This window comes from Urocitellus parryii, chromosome 5, assembly GCF_045843805.1.
Source record: "Urocitellus parryii isolate mUroPar1 chromosome 5, mUroPar1.hap1, whole genome shotgun sequence".
Taxonomy (NCBI): Eukaryota; Metazoa; Chordata; class Mammalia; order Rodentia; family Sciuridae; genus Urocitellus; species Urocitellus parryii.
The window spans coordinates 159,412,904-159,439,481 of record NC_135535.1 but is presented as its reverse complement, the minus strand read 5'-3'; the positions used below and the strand labels follow the sequence as shown (position 1 = coordinate 159,439,481).

The 26,578-nt window shown below is 52.1% G+C and overlaps 1 protein-coding gene across 1 annotated transcript in view; it reads right to left on the bottom strand.

The window, feature by feature from the left end:
* Chst3 (carbohydrate sulfotransferase 3) overlaps positions 1 to 3,453 on the bottom strand; it is a 31,224-nt gene extending 27,771 nt beyond the window's left edge. Inside the window, exon 1 of the mRNA XM_026405816.2 lies at positions 3,394 to 3,453. The gene's annotated coding sequence lies outside the window, so the exon portion shown is untranslated. The remainder of the gene's footprint in view (positions 1 to 3,393) is intronic.
* Positions 3,454 to 26,578: the final 23,125 nt, after the last annotated feature.

Here is a 26,578-nt window from a genome sequence, read left to right as displayed (position 1 = left end):
GGACAGTGTGTCCACTCTGCCCTGGAGGAGGAGCGGGCTCCAGTATCTCTGCAGCCTCACACTCTTGGAACCAGCCCAGGGCGAAGTGGGCGGAGGCCAGCTGGGCTGGGCTAACCCAATGCCCCTCACTTCCTTTTAAGAGTGTCAGTTTTTTCTTACTATGGACACCACGTATATCAGAAGCTCTGGGGTGGATGAGCTGGGCCGGGCAGGCTCCCTGCCCCAGCAGGGGTACCCTTCTCAGTCCTGGGGGGCAGTCCAGGGGTGCAGAGCACCAGCCAGATGGAGAAACACAGCTGGGGGCCCTGAAGCATGGCGGCAGCTGCTACCCTCCTGACCCTGGGTGACCATCACACCTCTCAGAGCCTCATTTCTTCATGTGTACAGTGAGACCAACAGATAACCACTGTCCCTCTGATGGGTGACTATGTGACAGCACAGCCAAGAACCAGGAACCATGTGACTATCATGTCCCCAGTCTGCCCACCCATCTCTTCAGATGACCACACATTGTAGAGGAGTCTAGCTCTTCAGAGCCCACGGCAGGAATGGACAGACAGCTGTGACATGGTCCCAACTAAGTGACAACAGGAATTGGCAGGTGAGGGCTGATTTCCCCAGGTAACAGGTGAAGCTGGTGAGGGCCAAAGCGGGGAGGAAGGTGGTAATCTATCTGAGGATGGATTGTTGGCATTCCTCCCTACCGGAGGTAAGGTCACGAGGGACAGCTGTGTCAACATTTCTCAGATTAACAGTGGACAATTTCTCATTGGAATTGCTATACCATCTTCCACATTCACCATCCCCCCAACCTCCACTGTTTCCTGACTCCAGATCCACATAGAAGGCTCTAGACACCTGGTACCACCCAGCCTTTTCTTTTCTTTTCTTTTCTTCCTTCCTTCCTTCTTTCTTTCTTTTTTGGGCAGTACTGAGGATTGAACCCAGGGATGCTTTATCACTGAGCTACATCCCCAGGCCTTTTAATTTTAGCTTTTTTTTTTTTTTAACTTGGAGGCAGAGTCTTACTAAGTTCCCCAGGCTGGCCTCAAACTTATGATCCTCCTGCTTCAGACTCCTGAGTAGCTGGGATTACAGGTGTGTGCCACCATGCCCAGCTACCACCCAGCCTCGGATTCCCACAGCTATGGTATAACCCAGGCTCAGCAGTGAGGGGGAAAAAGGGACACTGTCAAGAGGCTCCTTGTTAACTTACTACCGTGTTAGTAAGCAGCATCAGAGTGTTTCCTGGTTGCTATGGAGAATTCCATGATGGAGACAGCACAGTCAGGAGTCAGACTCTCCAGGTTCAACTCCTGGCCTTGTCTCTCATTGGCTACGTGAATTTTATAAAAAGTGACTTAACTTTTCTGACCCTCGGTTTCCTAATCTGTAAAAAGGAGATGAAATACTAACCTCGCTGGGATGTAATTGCTTCATGAGATCCTGTCTAAAGCTCCTGATTCCCAGAAGGCAGGATGAAGGTGGAAAGGTGCGGAAATGACTGGATGTGTGTAGCATGCTGCTTGAATCTGGGGGTGGCCAAGGCCAGAGGCCAGAGCACTCCCCCTCTCACCTGGGGCCACAGTCCTCAGTGCTGCCTACATGCTTTGCTAATTTCAGTATTTAGAAGTTGAAATGCACACTGCACCTAGTCGGAGCTCTTCATGAGGGGGCGGGGCGGGGAGTGAGACATTTTCCATGACATGCCTAGGCCGCCCCCATGTTTTTGTGCACTCTCAGTCCCAGTTCCAGGAACAGGGGATGCTTCTGCTCCTCTGGGAAACTCATGCCAACTGGCAGAGAAGAATCCACACCAATACTTAGTACGGGGACTGTGACGGCCCCTCCACCTGCTGCCTCCATCCAGCCAAGCCCTGGCTGGAAGACACAGCTCAGAGACCCTTCATGAGAGTTCTCTCCATCCAGGCTAGCAGGAGCCAGAAAGAAGAGCAGGTGCTCCCCAATCCCACATGTCCCATGGTCTCTCCACCCTGGCACATGTCCACTAGCCTGGCCCATCTCTTTCTCCCATTAACCCATCCCTCTCCCCTAAAGCCAGGGTGTGGGAGGGTTGATGGAATCTACTCTTACTCTCTGCTGCACATGGAAAGTTTTTCCCTAAGACCCCAATGAGTCTGCCAATCAGCATGCCATCTCCTCCTCCATCCCCAGCTTAGCAGGAGGAAGAAATGGAACTTTTCCTGCTGCCCTGGGAAAGGGAGATGATAAAGTTCCATGCTAGCTCACAGGCACAGTGGAACATGCTGCTGATCTGCTTCCCCCAAAGATGAGGCAGGGTTCTCTCCAGCCACCCAGGACCCGACCTTTTCAGGAAGACCAATTCTAACCTGGCTGAAGTCCAATGGGCTCAGCTCAGAGCCAGAGCAAAAGACATAAATTGTTGGTGTTACTCATCAAGCAACTACTTACTGAGTACCCACTGTGCCCAGAACTGCACCAGGTCCAGAAACATGCTCGGGCCTCAGAGTGCCCTGCATCAGAAACCAAACACAACTTCAGTCCAAGGAAAATAAGTGTCTTTCTAACACCCTAGAGTCTCCCTCCTCCCCATGCATATAGCTCGACTCTCCTCACCCTGTCCCCCTGGAAGTCCCTCTGAGGAAGTACATCCGCTAGGGGGAAGGGTCTCTGCTTCCTTCCAAGGCCCTGTCACCATCAACCCTCAGCTGTCCAGCGCAGCGCCGGCCTGCAGGCTTTCCCACCCTGCTCACAGACCCCAGCACACCCATGTGAGTTTATGCTTAGTCCCTCCTGCCTCCCGGCCTCGCCTCCGGAAGGGCTGCGCACCCAGACACATCACCCAGACGCTGAGTTTCCGCACCAAACCTGCCCCTACCAAATCGTCTCCTGTCGAACCCGCAAAACCATCTGCACTGACTGCTTTCTCCTTCCCACTCCTCGGCCTCGGAATCTCAGTCACGACTTACTAAAGTCCAGGCAGTCCGATCCCTGCCCCTGGCACTTTGGGGGCTCCCTCTCGCTGAGGGACTGCGAGGGCAGTAGACAAAGACCGTGGATCGAACTGGGAGAGACGGAGACGAGCCTGGGTTCAAAGCCCAACTCGCGGCGCTCCCGGAGTGTGCACTTGGGCTGGCTGCAAGCGCCTGGTCGGGGCGGCGTGCGCTAACACGCGTACGCGCTGTGCGTGGGGCTCGGGCGGCCAGGAGGCGCGGGGACCTGGCAGATGCAAATCTGGGCGCCGCGAGTCGAGGCGCCTGCGTGGGGTTTCTCTCGAGCCGGGAGCCCCTCTCCCACCCTCCGCCTGCGCCTTCTTGCAAAGTTTGGCGCGGGCGCCGGGACCCGAAGGCACGGCTGGGCGGCCTCGGCCGAGCTGGGGAAGCGGTTCAGGGACTCCGGGGCCCCACTTACCCCGGCGCCGAGCCTCGTCCGACGAAGGCGGATCCGACTCTCCCCGATCGGCGTCCAGCGCGGGCAGCATCCGCTCGCAACTTCGCCCTCCTCTCTGGAGCCCCGGGCTGCAGCGGCTCCGCGGCGGGACTCAGCGCCCTCCTTCGGTGGCGAGGAGGGAGGGAGGAGGAGGCGCGGCCCGGCCGCTCCGCTCGCCCGGCAGGAAGCGGCGCCAGGCGGGCGCCGTCTTGCGCCGCAAGCGGGCGAGCGAGCGGTCCTGCCCAGTGCCCTACCCGCTCGGCCCGAGTGGGCGAGCGGCCCGCGCCGGCGGCGGATTCCGGAACCGTGTCCTAGGAGCCCGGGCAGCCTCCTCCTCCCTCTCGGCTCCCTCCTCTGCCCTCCCCCTCCTCCCCTCCCTGCTCTGTTCTCACCCCACCCAGCTCCCACCCCGGCGCGCCGGGCAACTTGGGAACCGTTGGCGAAGTTGGCGATGCTGGGGCTGCGCGCCCGCTGGGCCTCTGGGGCGGGAGGAAGGGGAGCAGGGGGAGGAGCTGAGGGGAGGGGAGAGGGGACCCGCGCCGGGGGGGCGCGCTCTCCAGGACCCTTCGGTGGGCCTTTGTTCCGGGCGCTGCACCTCCAACCGCGCGTCCCCGGGGACTTGCTGGGGACCGCTTGGATTCCCACCCCTTTGGGAGAGGCTGCTTGTCCTGGGCTGAGGAGATGAAGAGAGAGCCTGCGTGGAGATCCTGGTGGCTTCACCCTGCCGTAGACTCCCCCCCCCCCGCGTTCCGTTACCCTCGAGCCCCCGGGAGACCCTCTCTTCTGCGCGCATTCTCGGCCAGCTCCTTCCAGGGGAGGGTCTTCCCGTCCCCCTGGGGCAGCGGGAGCTGAACTATGGTTTCCAAAGACCACAGCACCCACCTCCTAGTCGGCAACGGGTCACCCACCCTCCCTTCTGTGCTTTCTTGCGCAAGCAGCGTGTCCAGGACTCCCCCAATTCGGCATGATCCTGGAAGGGTCCTCGCGGGCTGACGCAGCCAGAGATGCTTGGCATTATCTTCGGACCCTTCCGGACAGTTGGCGCCTCTGATTTGGGGACTGCAAGGGGAGTCGGGACGGGCAGTGGCCAGCTAGGCAGTGCGTGGTTTGGAGCAGAAAGGTCAGTTTCTCCAGGAGCTCAGTATTAGAACACAAACCCGAACTTCCCGGTCCCTCTCTGGAGTCCTCGGGAATGCCATGTCAGGAGGAAGTCTTTGATTCGGTCTTGCCCAGGGGGTTTTTCTCCTGGGACTTCCTAGTAGTACTTAGCATCATGAGCTAATTAAGGCCTAAGACAGCTGTCCTGACATTTAGTGGGGAGTGTATACGGTTTAAACACAGCGAATTATTTCCTGTAAAGGAGAAGTAAGAAAGTCTGAAAAGGGAAAACCTAGACATTGGTACTTGGCTTTCCTCTTCTTCTCAACAAATGCAGAAAGGAGATAGCAGACATGTCTTAGGCAGCAGATACTAAACCAGTTAGAACTGAGCAGTGCCCAGGCCTACCCAGGACCCCTTCTCTCAGATTCAACAGTTAGAGGGTCCCAATTATTACCTGGGTGCAGACCAGCTAAGGCTTCTGCCAAGGCAGACCTGAGGGGCCTGGGCAGAATGCTCCAGATTAGGAAGTGAGACCCTGGATGCTCTTTAGTAGAAAGTCCTCATTGGGTGTTTTGGTCCCACTCCTTACAACTCTGTGTCCTGTTAAAAGAGACCTGAGGTTTGGTGAGGATTCAGACCCCAGCTCACCTTTTGGGGAACCTTTCTGAATCCCTTTCTCTGCGTCTTCTGCAGCCCTCCCCAGTCTTCCCTGTAGGGGCTTCTGCCTGGGAATCAGTCCGCATGCTCTCCAACAAGGTTAGAGCTAACCATGGAAAATAACAACTCTGCTTCGAGGAAATAAGAACTGATTCTGAGCCAAACATGAGTGACCATGCCCTGGGAACTCAAACTCAAGTTACCTGGAAAAGACATGTTTTGTTGTTGTGTTTGTGAAGAAGGTTACTTAAGCTTGTATAGTCCCCAAAGTAGGTGGGGTCTTCAAATAGTCTACAATAAGGGGAAATCCATAATTCTCAGATGTTATTTTCAATAAGGCTGGGAAGTCGACAGGATTCTGGTGCTGACTCATCCCAGCCCTAAGGTTGGGAGAGGCCAGAAGTCTGTCAAGCAGAGTATCCATTTATCTAGTGGTCACAGAAATGCTCCATCAGGCACAGAGGTAGACAAAATGGTTGTGAAAAGGAACCAGAGATAATCCAGTACATAATAATAATCCAGACCTTTCCACAAGGTCTCTGATGCTCAAATCCATCTCGTTCAAACAGCCTGGAAACTCCCGAATACAAACTCAGCCTCTATGGGGAAATTCAGGTTTCAGATCCCCCTGTTAACTAGGCCAATACATTCTGCGCACACGGAGGCCAGTGGTTGTTTTAGGACCCACGAAGTTAGAGGTCTCATTCCCAAGATTTCTTAAGGACAAACCTGAATAACCAGACAAACTTCAGGACAAACATAGTCATTAAAGCTATAGAGAAAGAAATCCCCCGCTCGAGTTGATGTTGTCAGGTGTCATGATCTGGTCTGGGTTTTCCTCTTTTTCCAACCTTTGCATCTGATGCAACATTTATATGCAACATACAATAAAAAACACAGTCTGACCTGCAGAAGAAAAGGTAACAGATGAGGAAATAACCAACCATAAAATCCCCCCCCCACGAGTCGCCTACTCTTTAGTCATACCATCATTAGTCTCCCCGATGTATCTACAGTCATCTGGATTCTGTGACATATTTTATTTGATGTAGTGAGTATTTAGAATAATCCATTATCTTCCAATTCTAATTTTTCTTCTGGTCAATTGGACTCCATAGCTATTACCTCAGATGGAACGACTAATTTTACTTCTAAGGAAAAGAATGTCTTCAGAACCCAAATTATTATAACTCTTAGAGTTGCTAATTATTTGATTTGTCCTGTTATTATAGTATTACGCCAGATTCTAGTTTGGGGATGCAAATGAGTAAACACATTCCAGAAAAAGTCAATCACACAATCTCATTTTTAATTCCCTCCCAACAAAATCATCCCTTCCCCATGTACCCAAATGTTATTAGCAGTAGTGAAGAGGACAAGAGGTCAGACTTGTGAGAATCAGGGGAGCTTTGCACATGGGCCTCCCAGACTCTACTACCTCTTTTTAGATGGGGGTGGAGGGATGTGAAGTGTTTCAATCTCATGAATCTAAGAAGCTACATTGAACTGCATCTGTTGACTTTTTTTTTTTTTTTTTGTACCCAAGATTGAACTCAGGGGCACTTAACCACTGAGCCACATCCCCAGCCCTCTTTTATAGTTTATTTAGAGACAGGGTCTCAGTGAGTTGCTCAGGGCCTTGCTAAGTTGCTGAGGCTGGCTTTGAACTTTGAATTTTTTTGCCTTCTCCTCCAGAGATGCTGAGATGACAGGCGAGCGCCACGGTGCCCAGCCACCTCTTAGCCTTGTCTGGAAGGTTTTCCCACTAGGGTACAGGGATTTTATTGCTGGAAGTTTGTGATGCACCTCAGGAGGTACAAAGACCAAGAGCTAGAGCTGTGCCACCAGCAGATCATAGAAAATGGGACTCTGTGCTGCAGATGGGGACAGGGAGCCCGAGCCGTGCTGAGAAATCCCTTATTGAGCAGAGTGGGAACTGGGACCCAGAGAGGTAATGAGGCCTAGGTCCTGGCCTGTCTGCAGAAGACAGACATGCCGACACAATGCCAGGGACACAGTGCATTACCTGGGGCAAGGCCGACCAGGGTTTCCAGAACAGGACCGACCGCAGGCTTGCACAACCTCAGGGGGCACTGAGCACACAGAGCGTGATGGACAGCTGGCCTCAGGTCTGTGCAGCACTGCTGCCCCGTTCGTGGAGGGGAAGACCCCAGCCTGGGCTTGGAGACGAGCTGGAGGTCTGTAGGTGGAGAAGGAGTCAGAGGGTGTGAGGGTGTTCATCCCCCAGGCTTCAGGCTGGCAGTGAGGCCTCCAGTGAGGGCATCTGTGTGCCTGCGAGAGGGACAGGGTAAATGGCTGAGCCAGGACCTTGGAAATTTTCATTCTAAATTAGTCTCCAGACTCAACTTCTTGCCATCATAGCTCAGTCAAGAGAACTGATCTCAATTTTTTACTCTATTGGAGAAATGAAGAGAACTTTCCAGGCCTCTAGAGGTGGAATGGCAGAGGGTTTAGGTTGTAGACGTTTAACCAAGAAATCCACGGATAATGGGACAAAGCCCCTGACGAACGATACAACATTGTGGGTGTCCCCACCCCAAATGCAACCCCTGAGTCTAGTCATGGGGACCAGCAGACAATTTCTCAAGTCAAGAGACATTTACAAAAATAAGTGGCATGGAACTTTAAGATGCTGATGATATGGAAGGCCAACTAAGGCCAAGCACGGGGCCAGGTGAGAAGAGAGTAAAGAGACATGAGCCACTGTGTTAAGCAGATTTCAGGGACTGGGCTGCTGAGATTAGGTGACAAAAGACAGAGACTGCTGTCTTGCTAGAATTCTCTCTGGCTCCTCTCCGTTTGCTTCCTTTGCATGAAGCAAATTGCCAAATTGTGAGCACCGCACCCCGCCCCCAAGGCAGGGCCCGAGTTTCAAGGAGCTGACGAGGCCTTTTAAGTCAACAGCTAGCATGGACCTGAGGTCCCAAGTCCACTGGGCTGCGGTGACCTGAATCCTGCTCGTAATCACAGCATAAGGTTAGAAGCAGAGGTGGGCCCCCCTGAACTCAGTGATGAGTGTGGCCAACCCTTGATAGCTCTACTGCGGGAGACCCTGCGCTAAAGAACTCCGCTGAGTCCAGCTTCCTGATCTACAGAAACCGAGATTATAAATATTGTTTTGAGCCATTTAAGTTCCGGGTAACTTGCTGTACAGCCCTCCATAACTAATACAACCACTAAATGCCTTCTGTCACCCTGAACCGGATCCTGGAACTAAAAAAAAAGAAAAAAGAAAAAAAAATCACTATGAAACTATGAAACACATCATTTAGAAAATTGGCAAAATATGAATAGGGACCGAATAAATAATGATAACTGTAACAATGTCAAATTTTCTGAGCAGAAGACCTCAGCCAGCTTGCTTGGGACTGGAAGCCTGCCTCCTGTATCCCTGGCCTCAGCTAAAAAAGCTGCATCAGGGAATGGGCTGGAATCTAAAGGAGCCCAACTGCACCCAGAACCACCTTGTCCTGAGCTGCTCTGTGGAAAACGCCTCACCTACAACACGGGAGACTGCGGAGTGGGAAGAGACCAACCCAAACAGGATACAAAGCGGAATGTACACTATGATTCCAACTCTGCAAAAACACACCTGCCCATGGACAAACATTGGATAGGAACAAGCAAAAACGAAAACACAACTGTGTGTCTGATGATGAGAAAATGGAGTCTTACATGGGTAAAGCAATTTGCCAACGTCATCCAGCCAAGTAAGAATAGAGTTAGAATTCAAAGCCAGGGTCTATCTGACCTCAGGACTCAAGCTTTGAACAGGACTTTATCCCAGAAAATGTGGTCTACATGCACAAGGGAGTTTTATTCAGACATAAAGAAAAATGGAATCATGGCATTTGAAGGAAAGTGAATGGCACTTGAGACCATCATGTTAAGCGAAATAAGTCAAACTCAGAAAGTTAAGGGTCTGCTGGGAGCAATGGTGCAAGCCTGTAATCCCAGCAGCATGGGAGGCTGAGGCAGGAGGATCTCGAGTTCAAAGCCAGTCTCAGCAAAAAGGAAGTACTAAGCAAGTCAGTGAGACCCTGTCTCTAAATAAAATGCAAAATAGGGCTAGGGATGTGGCTCAGTGGTGGAGTGCCCCTGAGTTCAATCCCCAATACCCCCCCCAAAAAAAAGAAAGTTAAGGGTCATATGTTTTCTCTCATATGCAGAAGCTGGAGAGGAAAGAGGAAAACAAAGGTGGGGGTGGATCCCCTAAAAAATCAAAGAGATCAGTGGAGGAAAGGGACCAAGGGGTGGGAGTTAGGGAGGGAGGGGGAAGTGCTGGGGAGTGATAGTGGCCAAATCATGTTGTTATATTGTGTGCGCGTATGAGTATGTAACAACTAATCCCATCAATAGGTCTAACTGCATGCACCAACTAAAAAATGTAGGAAAAACCAGTATCTTATCCTGCCTTCATAATACAGTCCTGCTCTACATAATTCAAAGGGTGGCCAGGAGGGAGGTTCAAAGGTTTATTTAAGACAATATTCACAGTGTCTGCGGCACAGTAGGCATTTACTGTATGTGAGCTATGGTCATCTGTGTCAAAGAAGACAGGAATGCAGGTGGGGGGCATCCTTAGGTTTTGTGGGGTTTGTCGAATCTGCCTGGCTAGGAAGGCGGCACGGGCTTCCTTCACTGTCCTCCTTGTCCCACCACATGCCTCTTCCAAGATGGACAACGGGGCAAAGAGGGCAACCCTTCCTGATTAAAACAGGAATAAAGGTGAACTTTAAATGCAAAAGGCCAAGATAATTCTGAAATAGTAAACAATAATAAGGGAAAGTATGGCCAGGTGCCATGGTACATCCTATGGTCCCAGTGATGGGAAGACTGTGGCAGGATGGCTGTTTCGAGGCCAGACTGAGTAAATTAGTGAGACCTTGTTTCAAAATCCAAAAAAAAAAAAAAAAAAGGAACAGGAAAACTCTGGAGATGTATCTCAGTGGTAGAGCACCCCAGGGTTCGATCCCCAATACTGGAAAAAAAATGTACATATTATCTATGATTCAATTCCTCATTCTTCTTCTACCTTTTAGTCCAAGAATAAAAGAAGGAACAAAATTGAAAAAAAAAAATCTGAGCAACAATTGTGGCTGTGGTTTTGTGAAATGAAGTTTTGTTCATCAGAGATTCCAAAGATTTAGAGCCATGGTTTCTGCCCACTTCCTTTCAAATGGCTCAGAAATAAAAATAAAAATAATGATCCTGGCGCGGTGGACTTGCCTGTAATCCCAGCGGCTCGGGAGGCTGAGGCTGGAGGATCGCAAGTTCAAAGGCAGCCTCAGCAACTGCAAGGCACTAAGCAACTCAGTGTCTCTAAATAAAATACAAAATAGGGCTGGGGAGGTGGCTCAGTGGTGGAGTGCCCCTGAGTTCAATCCCCGGTACCAAAAATAAATAAATAAGAACAATGACACATCTATTGTGTATTATTTATAACATATACAATTATAAAATTTCTTTTATGCATTAGTTTATCTGTTACATAAAAAAACCACCCCCAAACCAAATGACGTGACAAAAATGCGGTATTTCTCATGATTCTGTGGTGCGCTAGATGGGGCGGGGAGGGGCCTCTGCTTCTTCGTGTGGCAACACGGGCACCTCTCACCCTGCTGGAGTCAGCTGCCAACTGGGCAGGGGTGGGGGGTGGGAGGGCTGCGCTGCAGAATTCCAAGGCTTTACTCACAGGAGTGGCATGTGGGTGCCTCGTGGCCTCTCTGCCTGCTCCTGAGGAGCTGGGGCTTCCCCCATGGCGGTTCAGAGGGCCGCTGTGGAAGACTTCTCAGCAGCTGGCTCCCAGGAGGGAGAATGCTGCCTGTCCTCTTCCCGGGCCAGGAAGCCACTGAGCCAGCCCAGGATCCGGAAAAATCCTCTGCCCTGGGCCAGAAAAAATGATTGGGGCAATGATTCAGGGACGAATTCCCGGGGACAAAGGAAACCAAATGAAGAAGAGCAGGACTCTGAAGAGCCACCTCAACTGGAGGTTAAGGACCCAACGCTCCACAGCTGAGAGTAAGCTCTTCTGTCTTCCCACTGCTCCCCCACCTCAGCCTCCTTTGCCCCCTAATAACTTAAGAGCTCACTTAGGGATATCAGGGATCAGAGAAGGAGGGAGAAAAACATCTCTTATTTAGCACAAAGTGCTGGATGGTATTTGCCCACGTTCAGTCAGTTAGTCTTCACAGCAACCCCGCAAAGGAGCGCTACAGCCCTGGAAAAGAAAAGGTAACACACGTCCTGAGAGGTGCAGTGGCTTGAACAGACTCACACTGCAAATGTTTTGGATCAAATAACTTATTTTCTTCTTTATTCAATAACCATTTTTTTTTTTTTTAGCCCAGGACTGTGCTGAGTTTGGCAATGATTTGTCAGTCAGCTCTTGCTACAATAATGCTGCATAACAAACATCCTCTAAGTCTCAATGGCTTATAACACTAAATGTTTATTTTCCTCATTGCCAGGGCAGAGGTTTCAGGCTTTGGTGGGGCTCCAGTCTCCTCCTTATAGCTCCACATTCTCCTTGGACCAGGGGCTACCCTGAGTTATATTCTTTTTATTGATTTATTTTGTTTTTCAGTGCTGGGGTTGGAACCTAGGGCCTTGCACATACCAGGCAAGTGCTCTACTGCTGCTGACCTACACACCAGCCTCACATTGAGAATATATTCTTCTCAAGGTAGATCACAGGAGTACAAGAGATAAACCAAACCACGTGAGCGGATTTAAAACCTCTTTCCAGCTGGTGTGGTGGCACCTGCCTGGAATCCCAGCAGCTCTGGAGGCTGAGGCAGGAGGATCACAAGTTCAAATCCAGCCTCAGCAATGGCAAGATGCTAAGCAACTCAGGGAGATGCTGTTTCTGCATAAAATAGGAAAAAAAGGGCTGGGATGTGGCTCAGTTGTTGAGTGCCCCCGAGTTCAATCCACAGAAACAAAAAAATAAAATTTTAAAAAATAATAAAACTTCTTTCTAGATGACTGGCCCAAGCAAATCCTATGGTCCAAACTGACTTCACCAGGACAGAGAAGTATGTTTTGCTAACCATGAAGCCTTGGGAATGGCATAGGTAGGCAATTCAAGGAAAAGAGGATCGATAGCAGCCATGTCATGTGCAACAGGGAGGAGACGGGAGAGGGGGACCCAAAGAAGAGAGAAGACAACCCGACTCTGATCAAACCTTCGAGCCTGTCACCTAACCACTAATTTAAGGAAGTAGAAGGGAAAGAGAAACTTTGTTAAAATGATACCCAAGATTGATACAATCTAAACTGTGAAAACTCCTACAGATGAAAGATCCAAGTTTATCAAAGACCAGCAAATAAAAATTTCAAGGAGACGGGGAGAGAGAAGAGAAGTCAGGAGAACTTGAAGATTTAAAGGACTGAAGAAAAAGAAAGGGAACTTAAGTCTTTTAAACTTCACCTTTTCCTGACACCTCAAGCAGGCTATGGCCTCTGCCCAGTTCCTTTTCTTCTCTTCTTCTTCTTCTTTTTTTTTTGTACCTGAGATTGAGCCTGGGGTGCTTAACCACTGAGCCACACCTGAGACCTTTTTTTATGTTTTATTAGAGACAGGGTCTGGCTGAGTTGCTTAGGGCCTCACTAAGTGGCTGAGGCTGGCTTTGAACTGGTGCGATCCTCCTTCCTTAGCCTCCCAAGCTGCTGTGATTATGGGTGTGTGCCACTGTCCCTGGCAAAAGAGTCTTTTTCCTGTTAAGCTGTACACTGAAACACAGATGAACTAACACCCCACGGAGGGTTTCCTTCCCACAACCCGAGGAGGGGGCAGAACGAGCGCAGACACAGTGGAACCTGTGCCGGCTGCAGGGTGGTAACTGCCGAAGCTGGCGACAGGTCCTTTCTGTTTTGTATGTGGACAAAAATGTCCCCGAGGGCTGGGGTATAACTCAGTGGTAGAGCACGTGACTATCATGTGAGAAGCCACAGGTTCAGTCCCCAGGAGAGGGGGGGGGAAACAGTAAAATAAATAACCACACAGTGTGGTGCATACCTGTAATCCTGGCCCTAGGGAGGCTGAGGCAGGAGGATGGCAAGTTTGAGGTCAGATTGGGTAATTTAGGGAGACCCTGACTCAAAATAAAATAAAAAGGGCCGGGGATGTGCTCAGTGGTAGGGTGACGAAGCACCTTGAATTCAGTCCCCAGTGGTCACCAGTGCCACTATAAATACATAAAGACTCCTTAAATAAGAAGTTAAAGACTGGAGACTGCCTCCTTCTTTCTTTCTTTTCTTCCCTTTTTTCTAGTACAGGGAATTGAACCCCAGGGCCACACTACCACTGAGTCACATCCCCAGCCCTCTTATTCTTTTGTTTTGGGACAGGGTCTCCCTAAATTGTCCAGGCTGGCCTCAAATTTGCAATCCTCCTGCCTCGGCTTCCTGAGCTGCTGGGTTACAGGATCATATGGTGCACCCTCATCGGAGCCTGTTCCTGTGGGTCCTGGAGAGGGCAGCGGGGCATGCTGGGAGATCCCGGGCAGGGGCAGTCCCAGGGCGGCAGCAGCTGTGTAGCAGAGGAGGGGCGGGGGCTGCACGCAGGTGTGAGGAGCCCTGGGCACACCCGGAGGGTTTGAAGCAGAGCAGGAGCAGGACACGTTGGCACTCTAGCAGGTGGCTGTGACTACAGAGCCGAGAGGGGCTTGCGGGGAGGCTGGCATTAGGTCCAGGGGGGGAGCTGGAGCCTGGGCCAGGTGGTGGTGGCCGTGGGGAAGGACAGAGGCAGGGCGGGATCTGATGTGTCAGGACGGTGACTGGTGAGGATGTGGGGAAGAAGGAGGGGGAGACCCGAGGGGGAGACAGCCAGCCTGAGCTGGGTCCTTATGCTAATGAGCTTATTTCCCTGTGACAGGCCTAAGAGGGGGATGATGTCTGTCTTAGCCTGGGTCTCCAAGCCCCAACGCCTGAGGTGAAGGGCTTAGGTTCAGTCCTTCATTAGGAAGCAGCAGGGGTGGAGGCCTGGGACCAGGGGAGTGAAGCAGGAGCGTGTCACCCAAGTGGCCACCACTGGGCACTGTTGAATGAAGGCGCTATCCCACCAGAGTATCCTTTAAGAAGTCACAATGTGTACCCCAGGCTGGTGGGGCCCAGGGAGAAATGGGAAGAGCACATCCACCAGCTCCTGTCTCTCATGGGCCAAGGCTCACCCAAGAGACAGAGATGGACACCATGCAGAGTCCGGTGACATCTCATGCTTCGATTTCAGAGAGGGCCCAGGACGGGGGCCAGAGCACGACGAGGGAACGCCAGGCCAGGTGCTGGGCAGCTGCACCCTGGCTAAGCTGACCGTCTTCCATGCAGAACTAGTCACTGCTGCTGCGGTTGGACAGAAGGACAGGACAGATTGAGAGCAACAGTGACCAAGGTGGCCTGGGACACCAGCTTTATCAGTATCCCCTCCACCACTGTCCCCCACTGTGCACTAGCTGGTCTGGCTCCAAACAGCATGTTCTTAGTCACTAGGCTGTGGCTTGGGGGCAGGGGCCCTGCACCCCCACCCCTAGGGGTGGGCCTAGGGAGTCCCAGAGCCTTTGGGACATGGAGGAAATAGAGCCCTCAGGACAGTCTTAGTCATTGAGAAGGATCCGAGAGCAGTACTGTGGTTTTGGTCTTCATGTCCCCAATGCCCATGCTAAAGGACTGGTTCCCAGTTCAGATGCTGTCGGGAGATGGTGGAGGCATAGCTGCAGGAAGTGAGGTCGCTGGAAATTTGTCCTGAAAGGTGGTAACGCACGCCTTTCTCTCTCTCCCTCTCTCTCTCATTTCCCAGCAGCCGTGAGTTGGGCCTGTCTCTTACCCTGCACTCGCCCCATGATGTCGTGCCTCACCACAGGCCCAAGGGACTGTGACTGAAACTGAGAGTCAAAGAAAATCTTTTCTCCTTTTAAGTTGATTCTCTCTGGTATTCTGTCATAGTGTTGGAAAGCTGACTAACACAGGTAGGGAAAAAAGAAGAGAGGAGAAATAATAATTATATGTTACGGTTTGGATGTGAGGTGTCACCAAAAAGCGTCATGTGTGAGACAATGCAAGGTTTAGAGGAGAAATTGTGGGGTTATGAGAGCCTTAACCCAACCAGAGAATCAATCCCCTGATGGGATTAACCGGGTGGTGACTGAAGGCAGGTGGGGTGTGGCTAGAGGAGGTGGGCATTCAGGGTGTGGTTGGGGGGATATATATTTGGTATCTGGCAGTGGACTCTCTCTCTCTTCCTCTCCCTCTCCCTCTCCCTCTCTCCCTCTCCCTCTCTCTCTCTGTCTCCCTCCCTCTCTCTCCCTCTCCCTCTCCCCCTCCCCCTCTCCCTCTCCCTCTCTCTCCCTCTCCTCTGCTTCCTGATCACCATGTGAGCTGCTTCCCTCTGCCACACTGCTCTGCCATGATGTCCTGCCTCACCTCGAGCCCCAGGAATGGAGCCGGCTCTCTCTGGACTGAGGCCTCTGGAACCGTGAGCCCGCAGTGACCATTCCTCCTCACTGTTCTTGTCAGAGCACTGAAAAGCTGACACGTTATACACTGGGAAGGGGCTTGGCGAGGCAGCCTCTTCTATCCGTTCATTCAGCAAATACTTACCAGGTGCTCCTTCCATTGCTGGGTGCCGGAGAGATAGCAGGTGCCACATGTCCCTGTGCTAGGGAGCTTGCCGAGGGTGCAGACAGTACGGTGAGTGTTGCAAGCCAGGTGACCAGACAGGGAGGACCTGGACTTGCTGTGGGCAGCCCTGGGCTCAGAGGCCAGTCCTACCCCTCTGGCTGGGACCTTTCTGCACTTCCTCGTCTGGAAGACGGGGCGACGGCTCACGTCACTGCCCAGGTGCTTCACTGCCCAGGTGCTTGGCCTTGTGCCTGGCAGACGGTGTGGCAGCGGTCACCACTACCGTCATGTGAGACACAGGATGGGGCCACTCCTGGCCCACAAGGATGCCTAATGGGTCAGTGCGTCCGTTCTCAGCCCTTCTCAGCCCTTCCAGGGGGTGGACCCCCAAGACTGCCTTCCTTGGGCTCCTGTGCTCTGGCATCCTGTGGGGCTCCCCTGGGGAGGCGCCAACGGGAGGTGGCAGGGCTCTAGTGAGAGGTGGGACATTCAGTCCCTGTTCCCCCGCAGCTCCTCCTCCCGGGTTCCAGCTCTCTGTAGCACAGGCCAGTGGCACAGCCTCCTCCACGTGCCCCGCAGGGCTCCAGACCTCCTGCCGTGCAAGTCCCTGACTCCTTCCCAGCCCAGGTTGTCCCTGACCTTCCAACATCTGTCCTCTGTGCTTTGTAAGAACCTCTAAGCCGGGTGTGGAGGCACAAGTCTGTGATCCCAGTGACTCAGGAGGCCGAGGCAGGAGGATCGCGAGTTCAAAGCCAGCCTCAGCAACAGTGAGGAGCCAGGCAACTCAGCAAGACCCTGGCTCTAAATAAAATATAAAGAAGGGCTGGGGATGTGGCTCAGTGGTTAAGTGGCCCTGAGTTCCATCCCCAGTACCACCCCCCCCGAAAAAAGGTGGGATGCTCATTCACAAAAGAAGCAGCAGCAGAATATTAAACCAAGAACAGGCCTCTGCACACATGCTGGGCTGTGTGAGTTCTCTGAGCTTCTCTGGAACCGGGCTCCTGAGCAAGCAGGTCCATCAGTTGGAGTCAGACCTGCCAGGGAGCGTCCTGGCATCGCCCACCTTCTCTTGGCTTCAGAGCGTCCTCTTCCACCTTCCTGGTTGGACACCTGGTTCCCGGCAGCTTAGTGGCGGAAACATCTGAGTATGATGGAAAAGCCATTGGTGTCGGAGCAAGCCAGGCCCCGGCCCTCCCGTGACCTAGCTGTGTAGCCTGGCACAAATCACTTGCCCTCTCTGGGCTTGGTTTCCTTCCTCCCACAATGAGCAGATGATTGGATGACCTCTGGTGCAGCTGAGGTTGACATTCCACTCTCCCCCGCAACACCCCCAGCCCTGCCTTTGGGCACACCTCTCCCAGTGCGCTCCCTGCAGGGCCAGCGCTGGCACCCCTTTGTTGGAGGACGGCCCTGGGCTGCCAGGACTTGCCTGGCCTGTGCTCTGAGGGAGCCCTGGAAGGGCCTGGAATCTCCATCCTCCTGGGCAGCCCGTCACGTGGAGCTGCAGTTTCCGGCCCTGGATTGGGACAGGGTTGAGGGTGCCCCAGGCCGCCCCAGAGCAGAGCTCCTGTACCCGTGCTGCTTGGCCTGCCACGCCTCTTGCTTGGCCCCTGTTGCTTCCCAAGCCCGTTTCCCCACTCCCTGCCGGCTTCCTTGGGCTAATAATCCCAGATAACCACGTCCACGTGATTCTGGACTCAGGACCTGCTCCAGGAAATCCAGCCTGAGACCCTCCCATCCTGATTCTGGAATCCTGTGTGACTTGTGGAAAGTTGCTTCCCCTCTCTGTCCTCAATCTCCCCATCTGGATCAGTCTATACTGAAGATCCCTGTGGTCATGGACCTGCAGCTCTGCAGTCCCTTACTCTCAGCCTTGAGCATAGTGTCCAGCTCATCTGCCAAATGAGCGAATCCTGGTATTTTTTTCCTTTTCTGGGATCCTGACCAGAAACTGGGTCAACAGGTCAGCCCTGTGGCCCTGGAGACCCCAACCTACTCTCAGCCTCTCTCCAAGTTGAGCTGGGACTTATGAACCGGTGGGATGCTGTCCAACGATGTCATTAGAAGAGAGGCAAGGGGCCTGGCTTCCATGGTGACGAGGAGCCTGGGGGCCCATCTGGCTGTCACGACAGTCCTGGAACTGGACCCTGCCTTCACTCAGGCTGGTGGGATGCAGTTTCACAGAGGGGCGGCCACTTCAGTGACCCTAACCCTGGGGCACTCTGAATGGGTTTGGGGGCCATGCTCAGAAACACCCCAGGCGCCCACCACTCCCTTCCAATCCCTCTGCCTGCGCCTTCCACATGGGACACTTGGGACACTCAGGACACTCAGGACACTCGGGACAGGCGGGAGGCAGGCGTGGGCGCGGCTGGTAAGGTGAGGGGCTCTTCTGCGGCCCTCCCACTAGGGACACCACAGGACAGCCTGGGGCCAGAGGGCCTGCTTCACACCCCACGCTCAGTTCTGCCATCTGAGCGTCTGAGCGTCTGCTGGGGACTGTAGTGACGGGGCCACTAGGTCCCGAATGACAGGGCAGCCAGGACAACTGGTGACTGGGATGGACACAAATAACCCTGGGCCAGGCCAAGGGGAGGGGCAGTATCTCCTTCTGGAGCCCTGGGGTGGCTACAGAAGTGACTCTGGCTGTCGGGGGGCAAGATCCCTTCTGCTGTGGCTCCCCCCAGATAGGTGGCCGCAAAGCCACTCCCTCTGCCCCAGTCTCTGCCCTCCAAAGCCACTTAACCAGAGATGATCTGGACAAGAAAGAGGATGTGAAATTCTATAGTGTCTATTATTTCACTTTTCTCCCCTCTTTGGGTCCTGGTTCCAAAAAAAGAAAAAAAAAAGATATTGGTAATGTTTTGAGGCCTGTTTATAAAACATAATATTGTGTCTTATTTTTCTTTCTTTTTTTTTAAAGAGAGAGAATTTTTTAATATTTATTTATCTTTTTAGTTTTCGGTGGACACAACATCTTTATTTTATGTGGTGCAGAGGATCGTATCCAGTGCCCCGCACATGCCAGGTGAGTGCGCTACTGCTTGAGCCACATCCCCAGCCCTTCTTATTTTTTTTTAAAGAAAAAATTTTTAATGTTTTAAAAAATGTGCTAAAAGGGCACAATAGTGTACACAGAAGGCTGTCACTTGTGGAGAGAGTGGGCTGGGAGCCGGGACAGGGGTGCCCCACAGTGATCCCAGTGACTTGGGAGGCTGAGGCAGGAAGATTGCAAAAACCAAGGCCAGCCTCAGCAACTTAATGAGCCCCTGCCCCAAAGTAAAAAAGGACTGGGGACAGAGCTCAGGGGTAGGGCAGCCCCGGGCTCAATCCCCAAAACCAAAAGAAAGGAAGGAAAGAAGGAGATCAAGAGTGGGCTGGGGAGGGCTGGGGATGTGGCTCAAGCGGTAGCGCGCTCGCCTGGCATGTGTGCGGCCCGGGTTCGATCCTCAGCACCACATACCAACAAAGATGTTGTGTCCGCCGAGAACTAAAAAATAAATATTAAATCTCTCTCTCTCTCTCTCTCTCTCTCTCTCTCTCCTCTCTCACTCTCTCTTTAAAAAAATATGTTTAAAAAAAAAAAAAAAGAGTGGGCTGGGGAGGAACACGTACCCACCTCTCCATACAGAAGCACAGATTATCCTGGAAGAACTTTGTAGAAGCCAAAAACATTCCTTGCTTCCAGAAGAGCATCTGGGTGGCTGGGACCCAGCAAAGTGGGAAACTCTTCTTTTCTTTTGCTGGCTGTAGAATGATCCAGAAGATTACCCCCCAAAATGTGTAGGGGGTATCCTGAGGCATTCCTTGGACGCAGCAGTTCCCTTGCTAGGAATCTGTCCCAAGAGGTAACTGGTAAAGTGCACCAAGCTTCTTGCCAGAGGACTCTGCTCAGTGTTGATTATAGTCTAAACCCAGATTAGGAAAGCAAACGACATGGATCCATGGAAAACTATGTAGCTGTCAAAAAGGAGCATGCTAGTCTCTGTTGATCCAAAAGACATTGGTGTCATTATTGAGGAGCCAAGACCATAGAAAACAGCCTGAGCCGCAGGTGCCATCCATGTGAAACTGTGCGCGTGTGCCCTGTGGCTGGTGACTTTTGGGCTCTGGGACGGCAGATCTCCCTCCTTCTGCCCACCTCTATTTCCTGATAATCTGAAAGTGGATGGCCAATTTTGTAACACTTCACTCGTAAACATGTATCTCCTAGGAACAAAGTTGCCGTCCCACAGACTCCCAGAATCCTCGACACCCAAGAGCTTCATCAGTTCAACAACATCACCAAGCCTCCGCCCGGGGCCGTTCAGATTCCTTCAGTTCCTCCCCCAAAGCATCTCCCCCATCCCCCATGCAGGACCCCATCAGCCAGTTTCCTGGCTGCACTTGGTTTTATGTAATCTGAACGTGTCCCCCTCTTGTCTGTGGTGGAAGGGACTTTGTGAGGCTCAGGTCGGCTCTGCTCCCTCTGCTATTTACCACACTGGGTTTGGGGTGGCCATCGGTCCTGTGTGTCTTATTCTGACTGAAGGCAGAGCCTGAGGCCAGGACTTGGGTGCAGGAGTTGACTGGGGGTGCTCTGACCCCCAGAGGGGGTGACAGGGAAGGAGGAAGAACTAACGGCAAGGTGTGGCTGAGGGTGCTGTGTCCCCTTACACAGGCACCCAGAGTGGCCCCTCAGGGGGCAGGAAGCTGGGGTGTCCCCCCCCTGCCGCTCCTATCTGCAGGGTCAAGGACGGCCTTGGGACCAGCCTTCTCCCCCACTGGGCTGCACCCACCCAGGGGCCCATGGCATCTCCAGCTTTGGAGAAAGTCCTGGGGCAGAAAAGAGAAGTGTATACAGCAAGCTTTGCATGCACGAGGCACCGTCCGCCACAGCATGGCCGCCTTCAGAGGTCCCAGAGCACACGACACGGGCAACTGGGACAACTGGTGGAGGGGCCTCAGGGCCCCCATCAAGTAAAAGCCCTTCAAGTCCAGGGATGGAGTCGGCCGGCCCTTCTGGACCAAGGCCTGGAGAGGTGCCAGGCCTCCTGAGCCCTGGCCTCTGGGGTCTCTGTCCCCCAGATGGGAGGCTGCATCGCTCACCCTCTCCTCCTGGACACGGAGGTGCAGCGAGCCCCACCCAGTGGGTTCCGGGGAGAGGGCCTCCCCGCGGGCTACGGGGCCCCAGGCTGGCCGGGTAGACTCTGAGCCCGGCTGGGAGGCCCTGCAGGCCTGGGCCCACGGGCAGGAAGCTGGGCCTTCTTGGTGGAGACTCAACAGAGAAGCAGGAGAGGTGCTGGTGTGCCCGGGTCGGGGTCTGGCCAAAGAGTTCTCCCAGGAGGGAGGCTGGGGTGGAGGCTGCTGGGCCTCCCAGGCCCTGAGGAACGGGATGGCGGGAGCCCGCCTGCCTGCTCGGGTCCTTTTCTATGGCGCCGTAACTGACCATCACAGATGTCACGGTTTAAAGGAACACGAATTAATGACCTGGCGGCTCTGGAAGCCAGAAGCCCAGAGTGGGTCTCCCTGGGCTTCGTTCCCCTGGAGGCTCTGGGTGAGAAGCCATTTCCTTCCCTTCGCCGTCTCCTGAGGGCTCCGAGCCTCTTCCTCGTCTCAGAGCCAGCACCTCGCATCTGAGCACAGCCAGGAAACGCCAGGAGGGCTGGTGTCTCCCCACCTCCCCGCCACGTCCCGGACTGCCAGGCCCTGTGCCACCTCTTCTCACCCAGCAGTCACTCTGTCCCCATCTGCTTCGACCTTCAGTGGCGTCCTCGTTCCTGAGCACAAAATCCAAACCTGAGCCAGCAATCCCACTGCTGGGCACGGGTCCCCACACATCTGCACCAGCCTGGATGTGGGATCACCCAGGGGTCCGTCCGGTGCCTGGGTAAAGAGAAGATGGCATAAGTACACGGTGGGATGCTGTTCAGCCGTAAAGGAGAGCAAACTCCTGGCGTTCACAGCAACGTGGATGAACCCAGGCTCGGAAAGACAGAGGTCGAGTAATTTGACTCATATGTGGGAGCTGAAGCCATCGATCCCAGCCAGATGTGGGGGCGCACACCTGGGATTCCAGCTCACGGGAGGTCGAGGCCAACGTGGGTAACTTAGTGCTCTTGTCTTAAAATAAAATAGCTGGGTGTGGTGGTGCACGCCTGCAATCCCAGGAGTTCAGGAGGCTGAGGCAGGAGGATCGCAAGTTCAAAGCCAGCCTCAGCAATTCAGCATGGCTCTAAGCAACTCAGTGAGACCCTGTCTTAAAATAAAATACAAAAAAGGGCTGGGGATGTGGCTCAGTGTTTAAGTGCCCCTGAATTCATCCCTAGTCTGTCTGTCTGTCTGTCTGTCTGTCTCTCTCTCTCTCTCTCACACACACACACGCACACACACACACAGTAGTGGGTCTCATAAAAGCAGCAAGTAGAATAGTGACTCCAGAGGCCCAGAAGGGTGGGAGGTTGGGAGTGGTGGTGGTGGGCTGGTTAACGGGCACATCATTAGTTAGATAGGAGCAAAAAGTCCTGGTGTCCTATAGCACTGTAGGGTGACTATAGAAGGGTGACATTTTATAACTAGAAGATTTTCAAAGTTCTCACCATGATAAGCATTGAACATAATAGATATGCTAAATACCTTGACTTGGTCCTTACACATTATATACATGTAATCAAAATATCACTCTGTGCCCCACTGCTATGTGCAATTATTATGTGTCAATTTAAAAAAAATCCAGACTCCTCTGCTGGCTTCTCAGCCCTGTGGACTCCCAGTGCTGCCCCACCCTGTCCATTTCCTGGTCATTCCTTCCCTTTCCCGCTATCTCTCGCGCTCTTTTGTACCAGGGATAGAACACAAGGAGCCACATCCCAAACCCTTTTCATTTTTTATTTGGAGACAGTCTCACAAGGTTGCTTAGAGCCTCACTAAGTTACTGAGACGGACTTCGAACCGGTAATCCTCCGGCCTCAGCCTCCTGAGTTGCTGGGATTGTAGGCTTGCTCCACGGTGCCCGGCTGATCACACAATTCAGTAGCTTTCAGTTCATTCACAATGAATACTTCTGAAACATTTCCATTATCCCCAAAGTTTCTGATCTCATTAAACAGTTCCTCCCTGTCCCCCACTCCCGTCCCTGGTCAGCACTAGTCTGCACTCTGTCTCTGGATTGGCCGGGTCTGGACATTTCCTATAAATGGAATCATACCGCTTGCGACCTTTTGTAACTGGCTTCTTTCACTTGGCATCAGGCTTTCCAGAGTCACCCATGCCCTGCGGGTGTCAGCACTCCGTTCCTTTTACGGGCTCCGTCATTGCCCAGCCCAACCAGCCTCCTTTGATTCCTAGAGGACACCAAGCTTTGCCCACCCCCAGGCCTTTGCCCGGGCCGTGCCCTCCACAGCCTCCAGCCAAACGTTGATTCTCACTATGTTTATTGTGGAGTTTTTATCCAGGCCTGACTATCTCCTGCATTAGAGGTCCCGAGTGGGCAGGGTCTGGGGCCCTCAGGGAGCAGGACAGCTCCTGGCTCTTTGCACGTGCTCAAGTGTCTTTTCTCCATCAAATGAGTGGGCAGATGGTTTTATTTGGCGTATACTAGAGATTGCAAGATTTATATATGTCAAGTTTTCCCAGAGTCAAGCACAGTTATGGCCAGAGACATCCAAAAACTGCTGCCTGATTCTGTGTCCTCAGTCTCTGGGTTTAGGAGTCAGGGCTGTGTTCTTCCTAGCCAGAGGAGACACAGCTAAGCCTGCTCATGGGGGCACTTCAGGCATGGTCACTGGGCCACCCCTGCCAGGTCTGGCTCTTCCTCCCCCTCTGCCCCAGTGCCTAGGCACCAGGCTACATAGATGTGAAGGATATGTAGGACCAACCTGGAGAACGGGCTGCCTTGTCAACACAGTAAATGTTGTATTTTTCTGCCCTCTTGTGGTCAGTCTCATGATAGCAAGTGACAACATCCTCACCTCCCTGGTGCTATGCTTAGCGTGGCCACTAGAGGACAGTGTTATCAACACCTGCGTCCAATAGGTTTTCTCACCCAACTCCAACCTTTCAAAAAGTAAATTTCTGTATTTTAATGCAACTTTATTGAGACAGAATTCACTTACTATACACCTAATCCTTTAAAAAATGTATCATTCATTGTTTGGATGGAAAATTACTCAGCCATAAAGAGGAATGAAATGTTTTGGGTGTTTTCTGGGGGGTACTGGGCATTGAAGCCATGAGGTACCTCACCAGCCCTTTTTACTTTTTATTTTGAAACAGGGTCTTGCTAAATTGCCTATGCTGTCCTTGAACCCTGGGTCTTCCTGCCTCAGCCCCTTAGTCATATGGTAGTATGAGCTACCACACCTGGCTGTTTTTAGTGTATTGATAGAGCTGGGCAAAGATTATCAAAATCTAGTTTCAAAACATTGTCATCGTTCTCACAAGGAAAACCCCCCTCCCAAGACTGTTACGCTCCTATGTGTGGCCCCGGCAGCCACAAATCTGACTTCTGCCTCTAGAGATCTGTCTCTAGTCTGCGTTCTGCCTGTTCCAGACGTTTCCCGTGAACAGATCATACAATATGTGGTTTACTGTGTGTGACTAGCTTCTGCCCCTTGGCACTGTGTTTTCAAGGCTCATCCATGTTGCAGCCTGAATCAGCATTTCACTCCTTTTTATTGCAAAACTCTATTCCATACCCCATTGTATCCACTCATGAGCTGATTGACATTTGAGCCCTTTCTCTTTTTTTTGGGGGGGGGGCGCTAGGAATTGAATCCAGGGGTGCTTAGCCACTGAGCCACATCCGCAGCCAGTTTCTCACTAAATTGCTCAGGGGCCCCACAAAATTGCTGAGGCTGGCTTTGAACTGGGGATCCTCCTGAGCTGCTGGGATTACAGGCGTGCACCACCACGCCGGGTCCCTCTACTTTTGACTGTTAGGAATAATACTCTTATGGACGCTTATGCATGAGTTTGTGTGTTGGATATGTGTCTTCAATCCTCCCGGGTAGATACACCATGTATCTACATGTAGATATAACTCTACATTTAATATTTTTGAGGCACTTTCAGACTTTTGTTCCCACAGTGGCTGCTCCATTTACATTCCTAGGCACAGGGTGTGGTGGTTCCAATGGCTCCACATCCTTGCCAACGCTTGGATGTCTGTCGTTTTTATTTAGCCACCCTGCGAGGAATGAAGATGTAGACCAACGTGTCCTTCTTCACACTACGGATCTTGAAGTGTTCCCTTCCTGTTTTCGTATGTGTTGATTAGTTGGGTTCTCAGACTTTTGGATCTTGGGCCACTGTTACAATCTTAAAAATTTTTAAGGACCCAAATATTAATCAACTTATCAAAAAAGTAACAATAATTGAGACACTTGAGGCAAGGCGACTGCAAATTCAAGGCCAGCCTGGACCAGTTAGTGGGATCCTATCTCAACATTAAAAAGTAAAAAGGACCAGGAGTGCAGCCCAGTGACAGAGAGTCCCTGGGGTCAGTCCCCAGAACCACAAAAATAAATAAATAAATAAAATACAAACCAAAGAAGACTGTCTTAATAGAACGTTGGTCTTTATCTCTACTTCCACTTTCAGTCTGGCGCAATTTATTGTTTTTTTTTTTTTTTTGCAATTTATTGGGGTTTTTTTGGCAATTTATTGTTTCAATTGAACAAGACCCAACTTCACACAAACACACAGTTGGGAAAGAGGAGTATTTTAAGACTCTTTTCGGATGCTTGTAGCTTGATGCTGCACTGAGTTTCTTAAAAGATTGGTTTCTTTACCTTTTTTTTTAAATATTTTTTTAGTTGTCAGTGGATCTTTATTTTTTATTATTTATATGTGGTATTGAGAAACGAACCCAGGGCCTCACACATGCTAGGCAAGTGCTCTACCACTGAGCCCCAGCCCCAGCCCTAAAGATGTGTTTCTTACAGATTGGTTGCCATGAGGAATCCAGAAGGACATGGTGGACATTGTGTGCTCTGTCCCATGACAATGCATGCCCCTCTCTTGTCCTTTGAGTGGATCTTTTCCCTGACCCTGGCCTGACAGCATCGTGTTTCAGCCATCTGGAGAATCTGAGTCCATGAACTCACACGGATATTCCAAGAGATGACATGTCGCTCCATGGTGTCATTTCTCCTGGACACCAGTGTCCCTCTCCTCAGCAGCGTCTTTAAACACTGGGAAATCGCCAAACTTATTGTGGTGGACATGACTTTTCCCAAACTCTTAATTCTCCCTTTCAATCCGCAGCTTTATCATTGGCAATGAATCCTGTCACTTGTTCTCCTGGGAGAAGTGGCTGGCTTCTCGCCCTTTTGAGAAAACATCTGTCTGCAAAACACCCCCATCTCCGTGAGTCAGGTGGTCGGTTAGTCGTTCTTCCAGGTAAAAATGGCGCTCCCTGGGCAGAGGCCAGTTCAACTCTGACTCTAACCCGCAGCTGACGTGCTTCCTGTGCACTTCCTATTCTGTGTCAGTTAGCTTTCTGTCACGGTGACCAAAATACCTGGCAAAAACCACTTAGAGGAGGAAACGCTGATCTTGCTGGTGCTTTCAGAGGTTCAGTCCATGGTGGGCAGACTCCACTGCTCTGGGCCCAAGATGAGAACATCCTGGTGGAAGGGCATCGGGGAGGAAAGTGGCCCCACTCCTGGCGCAGGAGAGGGGGGAGAGGGGCTGCAGGTTGGATGGGCCTCTCCAGGGCAGGCCTCCCAGCCACAGCCCCCCGCTCACAGTGACCACGCGGCCGTCCATCCTGGATAGCGTGGGCTGGTGG